The sequence below is a fragment of the Aphelocoma coerulescens genome, chromosome 9, assembly GCF_041296385.1.
Source record: "Aphelocoma coerulescens isolate FSJ_1873_10779 chromosome 9, UR_Acoe_1.0, whole genome shotgun sequence".
Lineage (NCBI taxonomy): Eukaryota > Metazoa > Chordata > Aves > Passeriformes > Corvidae > Aphelocoma > Aphelocoma coerulescens.
The window spans coordinates 20,911,356-20,929,609 of record NC_091023.1 but is presented as its reverse complement, the minus strand read 5'-3'; the positions used below and the strand labels follow the sequence as shown (position 1 = coordinate 20,929,609).

The 18,254-nt window shown below is 38.0% G+C and overlaps 2 long non-coding RNA genes across 4 annotated transcripts in view; one reads left to right on the top strand and one right to left on the bottom strand.

Moving 5' to 3' along the window:
• The window catches only part of LOC138114787 (uncharacterized), a 41,137-nt gene extending 32,423 nt beyond the window's left edge, over window positions 1-8,714 (top strand). For 2 of the 3 annotated variants that reach the window (XR_011152809.1, XR_011152810.1), the window contains exons 2-5: window positions 1,055-1,251; window positions 6,839-6,974; window positions 7,078-7,168; window positions 8,639-8,706. This is a non-coding gene — a long non-coding RNA (uncharacterized lncRNA). Of the gene's footprint in view, window positions 1-1,054; window positions 1,252-6,838; window positions 6,975-7,077; window positions 7,169-8,638 lie in introns of all 3 variants that reach the window. The other variant, XR_011152811.1, reaches the window with a different exon arrangement.
• Window positions 7,565-11,956, bottom strand: LOC138114788 (uncharacterized). The gene is made up of 4 exons (XR_011152812.1): window positions 11,919-11,956; window positions 11,430-11,512; window positions 8,699-8,772; window positions 7,565-7,714 (listed from the first exon to the last, which is right to left on the bottom strand). It is a non-coding gene; the product is annotated as an uncharacterized lncRNA (long non-coding RNA).
• Between the last annotated feature and the right edge of the window lie 6,298 nt (window positions 11,957-18,254).

The window sequence follows — 18,254 nt, the reverse complement described above, 5'->3', positions numbered from 1 at the left end:
ATTTGAAGAAAATTGAAAGAACTATCATTTCTTTGTCCTACCCTGTTGCCTGTTGGATGACTTCTTAGTTTGGTTAAGTTCCTGGAAGCTAAAAGTCACTTAGACAGACAATTTCTGTCAAGGACATGCTTAATCAGCTGCACTCAGGTAGGAGGTAACAGCAGCTCTCTCTTGGGCTTTGTAGTAAGTCTTCGTGTAGATAAGCAACACGGTGCACTGGCAGCTTAAAAGTGTCTCTTGCGTTTGAAGCAAACTCCATGGACTCTAAGCTGTGTTCAGAGTTACTTTGATAAATGCATATCTTACATTTTCTCAGCCAGAGAAAAGTTTTTAAAACTGGTAGACCACCTTCTCCAAGCCAGTGAAAGTTTCATGTCATTTGCCTCTTCTATTTCCATTTTTTTCCACATCCAAGCTAAAAGAATAAAGCCTATTATACTTCAAGAAATGTATTTTGATTCCTTTTATGCTGTCTTCTTTAAATATGATGTTATATGACAGTATTATTGCAAATCTGAGTGATTCTCTTCCCTTTGAAGCTCAGACCTATTCTTCATTTTAATGTGTCTACCAGCTTCACGTGGCCTGCTCTGCAAGGTTCCTGTGAAGATGCAGTGCATCTGCTTTTGTGAACTCTGTCATCTTCTTCTCAAATGCAGAGCTGAATTCAACTTTGATATGAGAAAGGCTTAGAGAAAAATTACTCTCTGCCACTGGAAATCCTTATAGTTTTTGTTAGTATCCTATTTATAGCCTGCTCTTTAGTGTTGCTGCATTCTGCTTGACTCTTGAGTGTTCCTCCAAGATGCAGTGAATGCCTTTGAACAGCACTCGCACTTAACAAATTACGTGTCTTCACACACATCTGGGTAATGTCAACAGTGAAATCTTATTCTTTTCCTTCTGCTTTGACTAGGAAATATCACAAGATCATTACTTTATAACTTTGGTTATAGATCATATTTGAGACAGAAACTTCTGTGGGCTCTTCAGTGTGGTAAACCTGTATCCAACAGCCAGGATTTATTTCATGATTTGATTATTTTGCTTTCAGAGATTCCTGTCTCAAGGAAAAGATTGATCATCTAGTGGGACATCCATCAACAAGAGGATATTTATCTATACAAAGAACTGTTCCAGAATATCTCTTTCTTTGTCCAAATTAACTGTGTTTATGAATGGTCTTATTCCTCTAATATTTCTTAATCTGAAGTGTTTTCTGCTGTAATCAAGTCATTAGCAATAATACAGGTGAGTGAACTTCTTGAAATTTGTTGAATAAGGTTAATTGGCTACAAATGCCTATGGTAAAATGATTTTGAGAGTATTAAAATACCTGCCTTTCTCTGTACAAAAACTGTTGCTGTATGAGTTTATATCAGCCTGAAGATTTGGCCCATGCATTGAAGGCAACATTTGACTTTCCTTTCTGTATGTATAATTCATTTGGTATATCTAGTCTTTGATATTAACTGGCTAGTGGTTTGTTGGTTTGGTTTTTTTTTTTTTTATTTCTAACAAGATATGGATTTTAAGCTTTGCAGATATTTTTGAGAATTTACCTTTCAGATTCATATTTACAAAGTGAAGCTCACAGAAACTGCCATGGTAAGGAAATAACTCGTGTGTGAAAACACTTGAACTTTCTTTTTCTGCTAACATAGTATTTGAATTGATTACATAGTGTTTATTAGCCAGTTACTGCTATCATTTGCATATTGGCAATAAGTCAGTATCTGAAATTCAGGATTTAGATGTTTTTGTCAGGTGGGCCTTTGACCGTGGTACCTCATGGATGCTGTATTTTGCTGTGGTGATTTAAAGTGATTGTACCAGCTGCCAACATCAGGTTTACACTGAATTATGCTGATTCTGCTCCTGTAAAACTCCCTACCAGATATGCATACTTGAGCCCTGATGATTTTTATTTTTTAGTCAAAAAATGCAGCAAATAATTTTGTTTAGCCTACAAGACTTTCTCTCCTCATTGGAAGAAAAGGTTGACTTTTTTTCCTATCAGTGTTTTAACTAATCATCACAATTGATCCTGAATATTCTTTTGATATGTTTGCTTTGATAAGAAGGCTTGTATGTTAATATTTGCAATTGACAGCGGGTAGTTATTCCTGATCAGTGGTACTGATAGATCCTCTTAGGAAAGTTCTAACTGTATCAGTCTGGCTCTGTAGAGCAACCAAAATGTGCCTAAAACCATATTCTAACAGAAGAGGCAGGATAGGAAATAGCAATAAAAAGCATCATGATTTGTACCTCTAGTTAATATTGCAGATAATCATGTCCTGGCCTTCTGACTTGTGCAGCAACTTTCTGTTCTTTTGAAGAGTTCTGCTCAAACGTTTTCTACCACCAAGAGACTAACCCACTGACTTCAAACCACCTACTTCCTTGAATACTGAAATCCAGGCAGGGTTTTGAAGGAATTGGAAACCTTTTATTTCCTCAAACTTGCATGAACTCTTAAATTGTAGTTAGCATCAGTTTAACACCCAAACCCGAATTTCTATCAAGCATTGCAGGATGTAGATGCAGATGCACTGATGCTGGTTTAGCACTTAGAGATGTTTCTTAGTTAGTGGTACCTGTCAGCACTGGACCCAAGCAGAGGGGTTGGCAGCTGACAATTTCTATGGTTTAAGTTTTGCTACAGGTTATTTGAGGCTGTGTGTAAGAAGGGATCTGATCCTTCAGTGTTTGTGTTCATTACTCTGGTGTTGCTGGGGAAAGAAAAAGCTTATAGTAATGTTATTTTTATTATAGCTTAACTGAGTTTGGCTTCCTGAGATATGCAGTTGATACAGCTTGTTAGATAGTATAAGAGTCAAAATATGTATAAATTCCTTTGTCTATCACCTTTTAATGAGTTATTTATTACACTTTTCATCATGTAGAGATTTCAAGCTTGATTTCATTTATGGCAAGCTGTTATGATATACACATGGAACTCGATATTTTATGCTTTCAGAAACTGATGAAAACTAAATAAATTCATAAAAATGACTGTGCTTTTTTAGTCTTTGAACCTTTTAAATGCAGCTTGAGATCCTACAAAAAGAATTGAAGGATACAGTTCTGAACCGCGTGGTTCATGTTCTTCTGTAAACAACTGTGCCTTTAAAGCACAAAAATAATTTTAAAAAAATGCAAAAAAGCAAAATATAACTCCAGAAGAAACATCTGGTAAAAGTCTTTGTAGTCATTGTAGGTTATCTGTACAAGGAATCCATAAGAAATATATACAATAATATTAAAAAATGATGCTACAAAGAGCATCTTTGTAGAAATTTTTTGTCATGAAGTGGAGGTACACATTAATAGCTTCATTTTTTTTTTTTTTTCATGTGTAGTAAATACTTCCTGTTCTTGGACTATTGAGAGTTCAGTACAAAAATCTGTGCTATTTTTTCTTTCTCTTTTTTTTTAACTTAATTTTTTTTTCCTAAGCTATGGGTGTCTGGAATTCAGTAGTTATAACAAGTGTTAGAGAGTAACTTTCACATGCAAATAATGGCCTTTTCAGTGATAAGTGGTTCAATTGCCAGTGTAAAAATAGACACTTCCTCATACCTTTGTGCCATGCCATTTATTATTCTATATTAGCATCTTTGAAGTGCTATTTAATGCTCTTCAGTGCTGTGTGTGTGGCTCAGTAGCACAATGAGCCAGCTCAGCCTGACGGACCTCGCTGTCCTTTCAGCTGAAAAGCCAAGGCTTGGTGCAATATCCCTGAAAGAAGCAATCAGTGGATTTACAGAACAACACAGTGCACTAACTTTTACTGCCTGTCCCCAAAACATAATATTAAATTATGTGCTAAAAGGATATTAGGGGCATGGTCTTTGGAAGAATCCAACTTGCATCCCATCTGAATTAGCATATAGATGAGCTGGAGTCTCAGATGAAGCACAGCCTAGATGAGTTTTCCAGCATTATGCTGCTTTGTACATTATCTCTGTCAAAATACAGCTTTGTGGATAGAGCCTTACACACACACACACACATTTCTGGAGATGTTGCATGGGCAGCAAGGAAAACAGCAACAGACACAAGGGACAGCATTCACCTCTGTTTCCATGCATCCTGTGCCTCATTAAAACACACCTGACTTGTGTATGCAGCCCTACATCATACAAAATGCTTTCCCAGTAAGACAAATCTGTAAGCCTAAACTCCTCTTATTGTCCCCTGGAACAGTATTTAACCATTCCTAGCACAGAAACTGTTAAGCACGAAATAATTTTGAAAACTTTGTTAGAATTGCAAGTGTCCTCAGTCACATGACTTCTACATGTTCAGCTAGGACATTATTCCATATACCAGTAACCTAGGGCCAGGATATGACCTGGAAAATATTGTATAAGCCCCTTCCAGTTAAATATAAGTGAAACCTAAAGACTTATCTATGAAAACAGTAATGTTGTGTTTGCAGAATAAAAATAAATAGCACATTTAGAAATTAGGCCTTGCATTACTGGCAGAACCTAGAAATGGGGTTGTTGGGCTACACAACAACAATTGTCCTTTGGAGAGCTTAAGCCTGAATTGTACCTGGCAAAGAATGTAAATAATGACATATGGCCCCTTTACTTGTTGCAAGTTGCTGCCAGTCTTGCTTGTGCATTTTGAGTAGTTAAGGAGAAATGTTTATATCTCTATGAATATTTGATATAATAGTAAAACAGTGGGGCAAAGATGGCTCTTCACTGTAACTGGCACCATTTGAAAGAGTTCCTCCTCTAATGAAGCATTTGTTTCCCAATTTATTTTGTAGCTACAAAGAACAGAATATTTTGAACTCCAGTGGGATCATTATTCAATGAAAATTGAATATAGGAATGGGGCTTTTGCAGAAAGGCCTTCTCCCACCTGGCTGTTGCCTGTTCTCTTGCAGGCCAGGTATTAAACAAAGATTCCTCCCCACATGGAATATTGAGGCTGGGTGCTACCAGGAGAGAATAATTATTTTTCTGAGCACTGTTGGCAGGAAGGAAACTTTTATTACTAGCTTCACATCATCACAATAAGAGTTTAAAAAGAATTATTAAGTCACTGATGGCAGTATAATGAATTATTAATACAAGCAGTTTATAAAAATGAATGTTTACTTATATTTGAAGTTCTCCTCTTTGTGAATGTGGGTAAATAAGAAAATATCTGTGTTGAATCAAGACTAAGCCTGGGGGATCTGCTAAGGTCTTAGTGCAGACCACTCGGGTTGTTTGCAAGAGTCTTACTGAATTCAGAACTTAGACTGTGTTGGTAGAGGAAAATCCATTTTCCTGCAATTACTTTACTTTGTTTACACCAGGGAGGGAAATATAACTTTGGAACCATCATTTGCATCCTTGCAACATACATTAGCAGGTAAAGAAAAACTAGTGCTTTCCACCTTTTGTTTTTACTTAGAAGTTACAAACAAAAGAACAAGAAATTGAAAAAGTCAACTTTTTTTCTTTTTTGCATTATTTAAAAAATATTTATTTATCACACCTTTCATCAAGGATTTAAAATGTGGCTATGAATGGATTCATGTCAATGAAGCTGCGTTTTCCTACCCTGTATTTCTCCCCAGAGAGTCTAGCTGACTCAAAAAAATGACAGTGCCTCATAACAGTTGTAGCAGCATAACATTCAAAATATAATTAAAAGCCTATAGCTTTCCTTATATCATACTGCAAGGCTTGTAAGGAGCAAAGTACCAGGGAGGGTCCCAAGAAAGATTATTTGAGCCTCCTTATTGCTAGTCACGTTTCAACTGTGCAGGACTTGTCACCTTCCTGGCAGATATTTGGACATCTGCCCAAGAAAGGTGGGATACCTGGGTGGGAGTTACCATTGGAGGGGAAATTACCATTTCTTTGATACACACATCAAGTTTTGTAAATCACTGAGGCTGTTGATGGAATGAAAACAATGGGCATTCTTACCCTGTGTTTTGCTTTTTAAAATAGTCCACTTGTTTGGTCCTTGATCCTTGAAGGTATTTAAGTGACTAACAAGTAGGTCAGAGCAATATATTTCACTTACTTGTTAACTTACTTTGATGTGGTGTGGTGCAAGTAGAAGTAGAATGGAGGTGAGAAAACAGGTGTTACCCATACAAATGTGGACAAAGGGGAAACCTGTCTTGTATGTCTACCTAAAACAACAAATCTTGAGAGGATTTAAGTTATGGCAATTTTCAGCTGTTTGTGTTTAGTTTTTTTTTCCAGAAGCATGTAGCTGAATTCTGTGTATGTAGAAAATGTCTCTGATTAAATAAATTCTCTTAAAAATATTGAGTGGTATGAGGACAAAAATAGGAGAAATTTGCAGAAATTTGTTTAATGTATTGATGGTGGGTCAATGAGATGCTGCTCTGACCAGTGCCCCAGACAGTCACTGCACTGACATATTTTCTCTGAATTTTATCAGGGAGGCTTTTGTGCGCTTTTCCATATATAGTTTGCCCTGTGGATATGAGAAGGTGTTTCTTCCACAAGAAACAATAGCAACCAGAAGTGGAAATTACTGCCAGCTCATCAGATGCAATCGAATAATAATGAAAGCTAATGCAAGACAACATTCAAGGTTATTTTTAAATCTTTGTAAAGGTCAATGTATTCAATGGTATTCAATTCCAACTGCTGAAAGAGTTGCTGTGTTTAAATATGATGCCCCTGTTGTTTAGGAAATAAAAGATCCTTACTAGGAAGGGTGAACAGGACAAAGTCGTATCTATGTCTTTTTATAGCTTAATTTAGGAAAACAATTTCAGAAGTATTATTTTGATGATTAGTTTCAGTCTCCAGAACCTGTGTACTTTTTCCTCCATCTCAAGCTGCAAAGTTCATTAGTAGAGAAAGAGCAAGGTGCCTCCTTTGTGGACCTTTTCTACCCTGGATAGCTGAAGAAAGGAAGACCTGTCTCGTGACCCTGACTGGTGGAACCTCTGGAAGTTCTGGAGATGTCATTAGGTAATCATTTGGCCACTGTAAAAATATCACCATGTAAGTGTTGTAATGTTTGTGCTCTTTTGTATTAATGACTTCTGCCCTCCTTTTGTTATTGTGCTTATAGCAGGAGAAAAAGACCTAAACTCTCAGAAATTGAGAAATAAGGAATAAAAGGAGGGGAAAAACAAAGAGACCACCAAAAGACCATAGTGGAGGTATTGACTTTAGCTAGCTAGACGTGTCTGCATCACCTCCATTATGTTGCTAATTGTTGAAGAATATGAAAAGTTTGCTTCACAATATCAAATTAAAAATGCTGCCAGGGTGTTTCAGAGAGGGAAAATGTTGTCATGGAGCCTTGTGCAAAAGCAGAGTCCCTTCCCTGTACGCAGGAGGCCAGTGTCTCTCAGCATCTGTATCGAAGGCAGGAACTGTAGTACAGTACAGAAAATGAGATGCTTGCTGGCTAGGTGATCATACAGCCAAAAAACAGCAAGGTGTAGAGGAAGGCACAGGAGTACAGATATGGGAATCCACAGCCTTTAATTTTAGAAATATGTATTCCCAAGTTAATGATTTATTTTTATTTTTTAAATTAAGGTAGTATTGGAGCCATGATGCCTATGATTGATGAGATAGAAGAATTCTCCTGGAGAGAATCTCAAACTTTTCTCCTATTCAGATGTTCATATTCTCTGTCAATACATGTTGGGCTACTCATGCAGCATTTCATGTTGTTTACTTGCAACTCCATTTGAAAGCTAAGAAAAATCATGACAAATGTAACTTAACAATCTTAAACGCAGAGCAGATAATTCACAAGTATTATAAGTTTAACTGTGCTCCCTTTGAATAGGAAAAATATTTTTACATAAAGATTTAATACATCTTTGTAATGTAACACAGGCAAAGATTTTTAATAAATAATTCCTGGAGACAGCTTTGCATAAATATTTACCAGACTTTTTTTCCAATGATAGATAGGCACTGAAACACTTTTGAAGTTGTGGACCTTAAGACCATCTAAGAAGGTCTATTGATACAAATGCTGCTCTCTAGCATTCGAATAAACCACCTGGATGAAGGTTAAAGGCAGAGACCATTCAAGGACAGCTGACAGCTGGATAGCAATGGCCATATCAAGTCTCTGATTTTTTCCCAGCCCTATTGATGGAATTGTTTAGAGTTCAGATTGAAGGGAAAGAGGAACTAAAGGAAGAGGGTTCAGAAACAATTGGCAGAAACAACAAGCCGAGGAGACCACTCAGGGAAGAGTTTTACTTCAGTGATGTCTGCTAATTTGTGCATTGGGCTGTGCTGTGCCTGCCTTTAATTGTGTGGGTTTGGTGAAGAAAGACTTTTTTGTTGTTTTTTTTTAATTTATTACTGACAGCTATTAAAACCTCAGATTAATGTGGAGGTGTGCTGTTTCAGCAGTAATGCACAGCTATCAGAGCTGCATTTGCTTTAGGAGATTTAGAGTCATATTAATGGCTGTCTGTGGAAACTAATGCTGGAAGAGATGCTGAGTGTGCCACCTTCTGCCACGTAGAGCTGAAGTGGAGAAAAGAGTGCTAGAGACTGTTTGAAAGCTGATGTGATTTCTTTGGTTGCAACAATATTATCACCAATTAACTCGGGTCCAAAGAGAATTTGTACAGCATTTTTTATGTATTCCTCTGCAGGTTTCTTCCCGTATCAAGTACAGGAGTGTGAAAGAACAGCATCATATCCTTAGAACCTACCAGTAAAGAGAAAATGTTTACAGCTTGTCTCTGAACAGCACTGCATGGATGATGAAGCACTTCTGAAAGAATATCTGTGAAGGAAATAAAACCATTAATTGAACAGAATTATTGCACACCAAAGCTACATGTTTGAGAGGTCTCTACAGTATTCAAATAACTATTGAACCATTTGGCACATCCCTAATAAAAACCTTTATCCATTAGCCCCATTGGTGCATGCTTAGGCAAATTAACTCTTTTATATGTAGATCTAAAGAAAATGGTGTGTTATAATTAAATGATTCTTTTGGGGGCAGTAAACCTCTCTTCAAACAGCTTGAATATTAGTGCAGTCGTTTTTCTTTCAGCCCTACTAATCACAGCAAATTTAGCTTGCACAGCCAGAGTCAGGGTGCATGTTACAGGACATTCTGGCAATGGCGATGAACAAATCCCATAAGAGCTGGTGTTTGGCTTATAAGAGGATTTTATCTGAAGTTAATGTAAATTTATCTGGATTCTTGCTGTTCATGAAATTGTGTTGCTGTTTAAGATGTCTGGTACTTGAGATATGTGTAGGTCAGAGCCCACTCCATAGAAGTCCATTGTATGACTGACTTTGGATTTGAATGGAAGATCTAGAGAGCAAATGGCAGCTGCAGTCATCACATTTAAAAACAGAATCCCCGCTCCTCCAGGTCACTCAAGTTGTTCTCCCCAGTTTCCAAGACATTTGGAACATATTTGACTTAGGTGACATTTTGAACATTCCTTCTGATGGTTGGAAAAGGCACCAGATACTGAATCATAATGGAGCAGACCCTTAGTTACCTTGATGAATATTTAGGCCAGGATTTCCTGATGTGACTACCAATGGCTGGGATCTGACACTTTGAACTGCGCCTCATTTACTGGAAGTGCTGAATACCTGTTTTTCTGAAAACTGGGCTCTATGGACGTGACCTGTTCCGACTTTTAGTTATAAAGCTAAATGCTCCACATTTAAATGCTGCAATCTCCTGAGACCACACAATGCTGCTTTCAAAAAATACAAATATATGTGTTAGCCTTTAGATATTTGTCTAGGATATAGAAAGCAGTCTTTATAACCAAATTTAGTTTTGGGTTTCCACATCTCTACTGGATATCTACCAGAATTAACAGGATGAAAGATTTATTCACGCCTCTTTTTCTTTGCTGCTTTCTGTATTTTCTACTGTCAGGATTGTGGGTGTGCTCCTGCTGAGCAGGGCAGGTGATTGCTCTCAAACAGTTCCAGTGCAGTTGGTTGGTGGCTGCATCTAGCACAAGCCTCATGTTATTGGCAGTGAGGATCTATTTTTGATTTGGGTTGTTGATTTTTTAGGGTTTTTGTTTTTTGAGGTAAAGAACTTACAGGGACTGCAAATTCCCTGTTGTGCCTTAAGGCTTGCCTTCATCTTTATGTTCATCTAGGGAATGATGGGTTCCCATGTGAGCCACAGTCATCATCTAAATACCACTTTCCCCTGGCCTTTCTGAAGTACCTGATGCCTTGGAGCATTCACTTATGTATGAGATACTTCACTATCTGATGGCTGAGGTCAGGAAGTTTGGCTGTTATCAAAGTAGAATCATTAAAATAGGACTTCTGATAGTATGGAATTATAAGTAGGATTAGCAACAAGATGTGATTCAAATGTTATGGACACTGCAGTTTTGAATTGCAATAAGCAAAGCAGATCTTTTTTTTTTTTTTTCAAATTATGTGCTGCAGGATATAAAAGGGCAAGCAGTTTATCTCACAGGACCATGAGCTGCCTTCAGTTTGCACATGCAGCTTACATTGGTGGGAGTCCCAGTGTATTCTGAGGACTCAGTCCAAACCTGACAAATCTCTTAAGGGGAAGTGTTCAAATAGGAGCCATCCAATTTGTTTGCTGCTCTAAACTGGAAATTAGCACATTTAAAATGGCTAAATTCAGCATGCACGTGGATCTTTCAGGCCTCACCCCTCTCACAGGGAAGAATTTCTTCCTAATATTTAATCTAAACCTGCCCTCTGCCAGTTTGAAACTCCTTTATCCTGTCACTACATGTCCTTGTCAAACGTTCCTTTCTGGCTCTCTTGTATCCCCCTTTGGGTACTGGGAGGTGCTATAAGCTTCTCCCAGAGCCTTCTCCTCTCCAGGTGAACAATCCCAACTCTCACAGCCTGTCTCTATAGCAGAGGTGTGCCCACCCTCAGAGCATCTGATGTTTCTATGTTCATTTACATCTTGCCACTGGAGAATGTTCTTAGACTTTTATTCCCACCTGAGAAGGATGATGTTGCCTTTGCTCCTGGTCAGGCACTGATTAACACTGTGCACTACTTTTGTTTAACCTGCCTAGGCTTTCCAAAGGTGGTAAGAGACATAATTTCCAAGAAAACATCACTCCTTCCTTCTTCCAAGAAAACATGGTGAGTCCTTTTTCATTGATTCTATGAGATGAAAATTTATCCATTATGAATCTAGAGAAGTTTAGAAATTGCAGAAACAGTATTACTATTCCAGAATTGATTTGTTTCAGTGCTCTGTGCTTGTGAGGGCCACCAGTTCGCTTCCAGGGAAGTGCAGCTTGGCTCCAGCTGTAATTCATAGCCATTGCCTCAGCTCTCAGCCTCGGGGTTGTTTAACCTTGAGGCTGCTCGTGCTGTATCAGAGGTGGTGCCTCATGTGCAAACGTGCTGCTTTGGAATGCAGAGATCGTACCTGGAATGTCCTACCTTGCAGACTGCATTAAGTTTTCTAGAAGGTGAAGCATTATTTTCCATGTCTCTCCTGGGATGTATCGAGAGCCTACTGAATTCTGTAAAGACTTGGTTTTTAGTTTGCTTACCAATCTCTAGCTATTACCAGATACCAAAGGAAATACATAATGCAGCACACAAAAAAAGAAATGATGTTTCAGCATTATGTAAAAATCACTGTTGTTCCACTTATTTGAGATGTTCTATGAGTGCCAAAAAAGGTCTTTTGGCATCTTAAGTAAGTCTTATTCATTTCCACATCCAGAAATATTTTCTGGTAGTGGGAGCACCAGATGCTGTCAAGAATCATGGGTTAAAAAATGTAGGGTCATAGGTCTGACTTGAGAATGAGCAATTTCAGACCCAAAGGAGGCTAGGAACATTTGGGACATTCAGATGTGGAAAATACTTTTTTTTTTTTAATTTAATTTTCCTTTTTTTTTTTTTCCCCTTTACTTATCTCACCAAAGAAATAGTGTCTGAGCTCTCACAGAAGTTCATTGCTCAGGCTCAGGCAGTGACCAGGTTTTATCACTTCACATTGCCCCAGCTGAAGACAATGAGCCACAGCAGTTTTAAATGCTCTTAAAGTGACTTTATATTCTATCTGAAAAGCAAGGAGCAGCTCTCGTTAATCTAGCTGGAAATTTTCTGAAGGCTTTTGCTTCTATTGAAAAAGAAGGCTCGTTGAAACTGAAGCATGTGGAAACCCACTGAAGCTCTGACAAATTTCTAATGTAGGTAGGTTTTAGGGTCCTTGAAGCTATTGGATTCCCTGTCATCTACTTCCCAGCTCTCTGGTTTCCTAGTGCCATTGATGCTTGTTAGGGGAATAATTGTTGCAGTGGTGGGGAAAGAGGTACTGAACTCTTTAAAATAGTTTTTCTGCAGTTCATAAAAGTAAAAAGTGGTTAATAACCTGCCCTCACCTCGACAGCCCCAAAATTTTGCACCACATTTATTCGAAATAAGAAATTTTCCGTATGGGGGGGTTATTTTGGCACAACTTTAGACTTCAACTTTCTGTACTAATTGCAAAGCCACTTTGTTGGCTTCCTATAGACTTGTTTATAAGCATTTTTCAGGGTAATTAAATTGTTTAAGTAATTCAGCTGATCCTGTACATAGTCTTGTTTACAGTGTAATTAGGACCACTGCAAGAAGTGTGCAAACAATTAGTGATTTAATCCTGGTGAAGAATGCTTTGAGTTTCAGCTCTGGCTTTTTGTGCTTTTAATCCTTTCACACCTACCTCTCTAAGAATGATGGTAAAGGAATACACAATGTGTTTAAGATAATCTCAAGGAGAGAACTCCAGTTTGGGGAGCATAATTGCTTTATATTTGCATGGGCTGCAAATGAAATAGTTTTTCTCTACACTGAGCAGTGTCACCTTGTCTTTCAACAGGTACTTGGGATTCCTGGTTTCCTCTTCTGTCTTAGACATTGATTCACTGTCTGGCCTTAGGTAATCTATTATCACACGTTCAAATTTATGTGCCTGTAGCTACATTCAGATACCAAAAGAAGTGACTTAAGGACTGTCAAAAAGCAAGTAATTTATGGAGTTATGTAACAATAGAACACAACCCCAGCTCTGCAAAAGCTAAGGATATTTAATTTTGTACTGATTAGTGCTGTTCGCTTAAACTCTTGCATAACATTTCGTGGGTAGGGGGACTTGGTATCTAATTTGACGTATCAAATTTTGAATGTTCTGTCACTGTCTAAGAATGTCACTTTGTTTTCATGTGAAATATTTCCTTTTAAGCCATTTCTCTGATTCCAGGGTTATTTTTTTCCCATATTAGGCCTGTAACTAGCAATTACAATGTCTGTTGACTGCATGTGAGTAGAGAAAAGCTGATTACGTAATGAAATGATGCTATGACAGCTGTTTGTAAGAAAAAGGAAATAGGAAAGATTCTTCGATGAAAAATGCACAAACATGTTGGTTGCACTTCTCTATAATGAATAACCTTTTAGAAAAAAAGGCCACCTGTATTAAATCTCCTTCTCCACAGATCCCTTGCTCTGATATTGCCAAAAAGCAACTTGTGAGATGCCCAAAATTGTCCTGCTAAGAAAAAAACCCAATGAACACATTTCTTCACATTTCCATATCCGGGAAGAAGAATTAGAATATGTATGCATTTATCCATATAGATGGCTTGCAAGTGACTTTAGTTTTATCCTCAAGTTAAATAAGTGCTGTAGACCAAAGGTGCTGGTGTAGACAGGCAGGATAAGTCTCTGAAGAAAGTCCCTCTGGGATGGAAATAATGATCATGCCTGTGTGAACAACTTCCAGCCATTCCACCTTTTATGTACCCATTAGAGTACAAGCACCTTGGACTGCAAATTACACATATGCCCTCCTGTAGTTGATATTCCTTTTGCTCCCTAGGTTCATTTTCAAGAATAGGTCAGGCTTTTCCCAGCCTTGGTAAAAAATTAATTTATACCTTAAAATGATCAGAAATTTTCTCTTAAAAAATACATTACTTGATTTAATACTATGTTTTTTGAAATAAGTTAAATGCAGTTTCCTGATTTCCTGCATATTTAAAATTAGGACCCTTTCTTTTAAATTGCTTGATGTTTAATAAGCAAATCAAGACATACTTCAACTCTAATTAAAGCTCAGTGGAAATGCAGGAGAGTAATGGACATAGGACAGGCAATCATCTGAAAATTAAAAAGGTGGTGTATTACAGAAAAAGTTTATGACAGATTTTTATTTTCAGAAGGCAGATACAATTGCTTCTACTGCATCAGTTATCAAGAATTTTAATAATTAGGTTCAGTATAATTAACCATTAAATCAAGGAAGTTGTATTTTTGTTCCTTGGTAAGGGGTTTCAATATTTCTTTATTCACTGTAAGAAACAGTTATATCTTTGTTTTAAATTACTCTAGAACAGCTTATTTACATTCCTGAGCATGAGTAAATTTTACAACCCTCAATATTACATTTTTGCTGTTTTGTATGATCTTAATTCCAGTTCCTGTCAACGAAATCCTCTTAGGTTGGATTCAAACTCATGTTATGTCTTTGTGCATTTGGCCAGGCCAGCCTGGCTGGAATCCATCTGGCTTCATATGGCTTGTGCCATTCCCTATACCTGGGCGTCAGGCCCCTCCAGCTTTTCATAAGGTGCTTTTTTGACAGTTCTAAATGGTTCTGAAGCCTGTTCTTACTGCTTCTTGTGCCCTTGGATTATTAGCCATACATCTTTCTCTTGCTTTCTTTTTTTTTTTTCTTTATTTATTTATTTTTCACCTCTTTTCTCCTAATTTTTTCACTGACTGTATGATTACAGTAGCAAACATGTTGTGAAACGAAGTAAAATGGATTTGCTGCTGGTGTGGTTTCAGAAAGTTCTGTTATTTGGGAATTTGGCTTATGCAGAAACAAGGAAAACAAACAAAAATCTGACTTACTCCCTATATGTTACATGCAGAGTCCTTTTAAGTGTATTAATAGAAAACAAGAATTTTCTAGCATTCCCTACTCATCAGTATGATTCCAAAGAATATGATTATATTTTATTGGAGAGCGGAACAAATAATGAAAAAATCCACCCATTTTTTAAGGAATGTAAAGCAGGAGATTCTTGGGAAGAGAAACATCTGTATATTTCTCAGCTCTTAAATATTACATGATTAACAAGAAAAAAAATATTTACTAATTAATAAAATAAAATTTATAAGTTCAAGTTAATGCAAAGTTCATTTTAGAAATAATTTGATTAGTGTTATTTAACCCAGTTCTAATAACTGCATTTCTTGTCAAACCAGTCAAGGAGGATCTGACAGTTATTACTAATGTGAAAGTTGTGTTAAAATAAACTGGGGAAATTAATGTGAGGTGCAAATAAATGCAATTTTGTTTGATTTCCTTTTGCTGAAGTTAGTTCTCCAGGAATTTTGCTGGAATTCAGGATTGATGCTTTTAATTTGTCTTATGTTGCAGAAAAGTTGTATTCAGCAGATGGAAGGGCTCTGATGAATGCAGCACTTAGTTTTTCTGCAGTCCAATAAAACTGGAACGACACTGTGTGAATCTGGGAGCTCTCGTAATCTGTGAGAAGTCAGGAGAGATTGTGTTACAGTAATTGACTTCGGTAGGATCGAGACTTCCTCTAACAATTCCATGGGGCTTTCAGTATTTTTGCAGTCTATTTTAAGACATGTGCACACTGGTGGGAGTAGTGCTTCTAATCAAAATGGGCTATATTTTATTCAGACCTTGGAGACCAAGTAGGTAGAGCTAATTGGCTTATAACTGACCTGCTTAAAGGATGTCAAAATTGGCTGTTGGCTGTTCCTTTATAACATTAGTTTGATTGACTAAGAGTCTGGCAGCAAGATATGAAATATTATGAATCCAATTCATTAAAATTGTCCCCATTTTAGATCATTACATATTTTCAGAACAAATGGAACATACTTGCAGTATAAAAGAAATATGGATCTGTAAATTACTAACCCGTCAGCCACCTCCTTCTCCTTCTGTTCCACTCCCCAAAATAAAAAAACTCCAGTTGATCACATGAAAATAAGGGGAGAGAAGTGGGACATAAATTTTTCTTGTGGTACTATACAAAATAAGTGTCTTTAAAAAAAAATAAAGAGGAGTATTCTGGGCTTGATTTGCCTCCAAGTTATCTGGTTGCCTGTCATGCAAGGACGCAGTTCAAGAGCACTGTGCATGAAGAACTATCATTACATCAGAATTCTGCCTTTCTCTCTAGGGGGAGGACTTTATTTATTTGGATAATAGTTTTATTTCACCTTTTTTGAGTCACTGATTTTACTCCGCTAGGTGCAGAGCTGCCCTTTCTCAGGTGACTGATCTCATCCCACTGTTGGTAAGATGCAGTTCTGAACGTGGCATGACCAGAGGATGGTCAGATGAAAGATCCATGTACTGTTTGCAGGCTGAAGAAACTGCACCCCACCATGCAGGAGGATGGGGAATTGGGAAGTTGCAGTGTCTCTCATGGACCTGTTTTGTACACTTCACACCCACTCTTAAACACTGCTATCAGCATAAAGGCAGGACCTACAGGATTGTTCTAGTTATAAAAATTAGTGCTGAAACTTGGTGCCTGGGTGTTTCCCCACCTGCTTACCCCAGGGGGTAACACTCTTGCAGAGACAAAGTGTTGTTCCTCTGAGTGCAGGAGGAGGTGGGGCTCTGCTCATCATTCATCTTTCACGTGGTGATTATGCTGGAACTCATCTCATGGAAGTTTGCTTTGGGCCACAATCCAACTGCTGCATTTTCCAATGTCCTTGGCTTTCTCCTCTCCTCAGGTCCTTGGCTCTATCCTTTTCAAACAGGTTCACTCAGCTCTGTGTAAAAGCAGCCCCAGACCCTGCTTTGTTTGGGTGCTGCTGCTGCTGTGTTACACCTTGTTTCATAAGGGTATTCTTGTGTGTGTACACAGGTAACATGAATATCTTTTACATTCACCAGTTCCCATGAAGGGTAGTTTAAAGCACACCTAGCCATGGTGCTGTGCTCTAAGTTGTGCAAAGCAGGCTATGTTCTTCACAAGGTGTTTCACATGTGCCCCGTGCCACAGAGGTCTGGCTGCAGGAGCCTCCAGCTGTGACAGAAGTGCTGCAGCAGAAGGGATGATCTCCCACTGGGAGAAACCTTCCATGGCATGGCCTGGGTGCCTTTACAGACCCTGTGCAGGGCACTGCATGTGCTGAGCTTTCCAAAGGCAGTCTGTGCCCTGCCTGCATCTCCTCCACTGCCAAGGGAAGCTGCAGCCATGATAAGGAGGAGCATGGTGTGTGCTGCAGTGACTTTAAGAGGTGAAGGTGCATCAATCTGTCCTTCAGCCAAAGGTTTCTGTTTTTTTCCTGCAGAATTATGGTACAGAGAGAGGTAAACTTGCATTAGAGCACATCTGTTTGCCACCTAAATCTGTTACACACAACACATACAATTTATGGTGCTGCAATAGTGAACTCCATGTGAATGTGAGCTATGCATCTTAGCCAAGCCTTTGGAGTTGTTCATTAATACAGATTGTTGTTTGTTCATTTTGGCAAAGCTCAGAAAATCCTACAGGGGCCAAAAGCAACTGAAATCCTCATTACCTCTAGCAGCAAATGATGCATTCATCATCTTTAAGCTGAAAAACACAGTCCTTTTTTCTTTTTTTATACTCAAAATAGCTTTTTCAGGTTCTGAATTTGGGAACAGAAGGCTCAACATAATGAGAACCAGTCTTCTGAAAGAGGCAACATGCTAGGGAGGATTTGTCTTTCATGCTTTTGCTTTGTTGTTTTTTGCTAATGGTACATTGCTGTTCCAAGCATCACAAGTTTCAGGGATGTTGCTGGGTGTTTATGTTCATCTATGTGTTCCTTAGCAAATTCTTTGACAGTTGGTAAATTGAATATCATTCTTGCTCTGCCACATGCTTCTTCCACAGCAGTTACCCCTGGAATGATGTAAGTGTCTCTGTCATGCTCCATTCCCATCCTTCACATTTCAAATCTCTGTTGGTATGTAGGGGGCTTAGGTAGAAATCTGGCACCATTGCAAGAGCCTTGTAAATATTATAAGGAGGAAAAAAAAATACAACTAAATTTAGGATGTCTCTTGGAAAACTAAATTTAACCTGTGGTAATGTCCAAAAACTCCTTGCGTGTGCTCCATTTTCTGAGTTGAAAGGTTCCTAATTGTTCTTTTCTATGGTGATTGGCTAAATTTGAAAACAAAGCCACATCAGCCAGCATAAAGTAGTGCTTATTTTAAAGAAGGAATGATCTGCT